This window comes from Haliaeetus leucocephalus, unplaced genomic scaffold (assembly GCF_000737465.1).
Source record: "Haliaeetus leucocephalus isolate CR32 unplaced genomic scaffold, Haliaeetus_leucocephalus-4.0 Scaffold228, whole genome shotgun sequence".
In the NCBI taxonomy this organism is placed as follows: domain Eukaryota; kingdom Metazoa; phylum Chordata; class Aves; order Accipitriformes; family Accipitridae; genus Haliaeetus; species Haliaeetus leucocephalus.
The window spans coordinates 23,608,555-23,612,602 of NW_010972664.1; the positions used below are offsets into that span (position 1 = coordinate 23,608,555).

The window sequence follows — 4,048 nt, forward strand, 5'->3', positions numbered from 1 at the left end:
GGCGCCCCCCCGGCCCCCCTCCCCCTGCCTGCCTGCCGGTGGGTGCCGAGCGGCGGGCGCAGCCCCTTCCCCTTCCTTCGGCGGCAGGAGGAGGCCTGCGGACCGATCACGCCTCCGCTCCCATCGCGGCCTGGGACCGCGCTCGTCCCCGCCGCCCCGCCCGCGCCAGCCGGCTGGCTCCGCGCATGCGCGACCGGTCCGCGCGAGGAGGTGCTTACCGGGGGAGAGGGGGAAGGAAGCGGGGGAGCCCCGCCCCTCGCCGACGTCACCGCGCGCGCCCCTACAGCCGGGAAGGGCGGCTCGGCAGAGCGCCCCCTGGCGACACCCCCGCGGCGGGGGCCGCCAGACCGGCCCCGGTGGGTGCGGGAGCGGCGGGGTGCAGCGAACGCCACCCGCGCCGGCGTAACCGAGAGAGCACGGAACGGCCTACGGGCAGTTATTAAACGGGGAAGGGTGCTTTGTTAAACCGGGTTGCGGGTCGTCGCGGCCCCGGGGGGAAGCCGCCGGGAATCGTACCCGGTGCACCTACACCACCCATCCGTGGGGTGACCGGCTCCGTCGCCGCCCCCGGGGAGTGCCGGTTGCCTTCTGGTACTGCCAGCTGGAAGAGACCGGACTGAGTCATTCCAGCCCGAGACCAGGGGCACGCTTCCTCAGGGATGTTTTTGTCGACCGTCGCATCCTGCCCGCTGCGTGCGGGAGCCAGGCGAAACCCGTGGCCAGAGGACTGGAAAGAGCAGGTTGCAAGATGTGGTTGAGAGTTGTGGCAGGAGCCACGTCCTTGGATTTCGGAGTCTGACGGAGGAAAACGACCCGGTGGCGTGCTTTATGTGGTGGGATGAGTAGGGGACTTGGCAACAGTTCTTGCTACAGCGGGTCTCAAAACTGCTCGGTGTCCAGAAAGAACAGAAGACCTCTCAATGGAGGCCCGTGTCTGGGTGTACGGAGAAGGCTCTTCAGATGTCCCCCCCCCGTATCCAGTATGTGCATTCTTCGGAGGATGAAACTCACGTCCACAGCGACAGGGAAGCTGTGGATAGCACCATGGTGCAGGATCGCGGGGTGGAGACGGATCCCACGGGCAGGGCGCGGGCAAAGCAGCGACAAACCGCTCGGGCAGTGCTCCTTAGGGAGGCTGTTCGTGGGTGAGCTGCTGAAACACGCTCCTGTCACCAGCTCAGAGCTGGTCTGTGAGCACTGGAGTTCATACAGAGCCTCTGCTGACACCGCCTCAGCCTCTCTGCCGCTTCTTCTGCAACCCTGAATCATCCTTCAGAGACCTCCGGTCTGGAAAGCCTTTCCTGATCGGTGTGTTTTCCTTTTGCTCCGAGGCTCTCCTGATGTTTGAGTGGAGTTGACCTCGAGTGGCAGGATTCCAAGGCAGGTAAAGAGCTTCTTGGGCAAGAACGTAAACATCTCTTTTTCTTTTTTTCCCCAGATCTGGGATAAAATGACTTGCTGTCCCCCAGATGCCAGTGATCCTCCCACTCCTGAAATGTCCTAGAGATGGTAAGACTCCCTCAGTTTTTTCCAAATACTCAAGTCAGGCATTGCTGCCTTCCAAACACAGAGATAGGGAAGGAATAGAACAGAGTCTGGAACAAGTACTGCTTTGCAGATCCTGTTTCTGTCCCTAATGCTGCTCCTCTGCAGGTGGCCTGCGACCCAAAGGGCTGACTTTATGAGACTGGAGGCTGAGGCTGTCAGTCTCACTGGGTATTTCTGTAGCCTTACAGGCAGTCCTTACACCTGATGAACCTACGTTACCAAAGACCACGTTACCAGTGGTATTGCCAGCTCAGCAAATCACGAGGGAATCTAGCTTGCAAAGAATTGTGCTGGTGGCAAATGCTGGGCGAAACCCTGGAAGGAGGAATTGGAAACACAACCTTTTTCTGGAACACGGACAAGCCCACAGTTCCGAGGAATGCAGAAGCTGCCTTAAAGCACTGTTTATAGGAGAGGTTTCTCACCACGCTATGTCTAACGTGCACCAAGGGGATGGCCATTTGCTACGTTAGAATAACGAAACACGTGGGGGCATGAATGAGAAGCAAGACTCCCATCTTGCTCCTCTCCCACTCTCTACTTAGGCTGCTTCTGTTTTCGTCACGAATAAAAGCTGTTAACTATGTCTTTCCGTTTCCTTTTTTATTTTTTTTTTTTTAAGCTGCCCAGGTTGTGCTGGAGGCAGTGGGGGATGCGAGGGGAAGGGGAGGATGAAGGAGCTCAGCAGGCAGCCAGGAGGAGGTGAGCAAAGGGCAAAATGGAAGAGGGGTGAATGGCACCCACTGCCATCAACTCCACCTTCTCCCGCCTACCGCCGGCTGCTGCCAGGCAGCCTCCCCCCCTCAGCGGCACCATCGGCCAAAGGGGCAGCCACGGTGGAAGCGTTTTAAAAGCAAACTGAGTATCACGTGGTGAAGGTAAATAAACAGTACGCTGAAAAATCATGCCTTGTTACCTGCTGCTTCCAGGGACCGATCATTTTGGCCAACGAGAGAGAAACAGCTTCTTAATGCGTCCAAATGTTCCAGGGCCCCTGTGGACGCCTGTAAGACAAAGAAATCCTCGTTATCAGAAGTCAGAGCTACCCACAGCCATTTCCTCATTGGTTCCCTTCATCTGTGCCTCTTACGTAATCCTCACCCAACAACTAACTCTGACCTCAGATGAAGGGCACCCTGAGTGAAGGACAGCTCTGATTTGATCCTCAAACGTGACAATTCGTATTTGGGATGCTAGAGCCAGCTTGTGGTGGCTGCAGCTTGTGTTGCATGGCAGCGATTACTTTCAGAATATTTTGCTCGTGTTAAGATTGTGTCTGTCATGCTGTGACTGAGAACCACGACCTCCATCTGTGCTGTGTTAGCAAAGAGAGGTTCACGAAAATCATGATTGAAAACCTCCCTCCCCTTTCTGGTCTTCTGACAGGCTGTGTCACCCCTCGTCACTCCCTTCTACTCCTCTTGCTTCCTCTCGTCACGTTACCTACCCTGCTTCCCAGCCCTCCACAGTGCTTATTTAAATGTGTTGCCTCTCAGGAAGCCATTTCCCTATGCAAAGTTGGCCGGTGGTTGAATTCTTGGGTACTTCCTCTTGACTTCAGGATACAGCATCATGAAAGAAGAAGAAAACTGATTATCTGCCTGGATTTTTAATGGACACAGGGCAGAAAGATGAACAGTGTGGATTAAATACATAAACGCATTCAAACACATGCCCTCCGCATATTGAGATTCTGCTAGTTTCACTGTAAGTGAAAGGACAGATACTCTGTGTCTGAATTTATGTAAATCTAAGAAAAGTTAATGCAAATACACAACCTTCCACTCTTTTGTTGTTCAGCAAACAGTTTGGAAGAGTTTCAGAACCACTTATGAGTTAGTTCACAAAATAAAATTCTTGAAATAACCAGTATTGTGTTTTGCTTTTGCTCAGAAAATGGCTCAGTTACTTCAGCCTTCAAAATAAACAAAAAGTCCCGTCCCCCCACAACAGAGTACAGTGACAAGACTAGCAAGGTATTAAAACAAAACACATAAATATTTGCTTCTAGGTGCATGCATCCTTCATGTGCTAGAAACAGAAAAAAACATGCCATGCGTGAAAGCCCAGACACATATGCAAGCACACGGTCACGAATGAAGACATGCACATGCAAGCTTAACACATGCCTTGGTAGAGAAGTACCATACTTCCTATACTTACAAAAGTGAATGCATGTAACAGAGAGAAAATATCACCACCGTACACAAATAGGTAGGTACTGCATCTAAACACATGCACACACACCTGCATAAACACAAAGCACAAACAGGGTACAGCACAAAAACTTTAACTTTTTGTATGGAGAAAATTACATTCATGTTGTTGTTGGGGCTGCAGGCAGGCAGGGATAGTATCTGTCTATGTTCCCAAACAATGATATATCATGTAACTTCTGTACCTCCCTCATTTTTGTCTTTCAGAGGCCATTAAGACTCCGAAAAGGATGGAATATATTCTGCTGAGTTAGCAAAGCAACTTGAGGCAAAGATTACGGAAC

The 4,048-nt window shown here is 52.6% G+C and overlaps 1 protein-coding gene across 3 annotated transcripts in view; it reads right to left on the reverse strand.

Moving 5' to 3' along the window:
• The window catches only part of MLF2 (myeloid leukemia factor 2), a 9,374-nt gene extending 6,888 nt beyond the window's left edge, over positions 1-2,486 (reverse strand). The window contains exon 1 of one of the 3 annotated variants that reach the window (XM_010567566.1): positions 2,465-2,486. The gene's annotated coding sequence lies outside the window, so the exon portion shown is untranslated. Of the gene's footprint in view, positions 1-28; positions 158-2,464 lie in introns of those variants that run through there. The other 2 variants (XM_010567567.1, XM_010567568.1) reach the window with 2 other exon arrangements.
• Between the last annotated feature and the right edge of the window lie 1,562 nt (positions 2,487-4,048).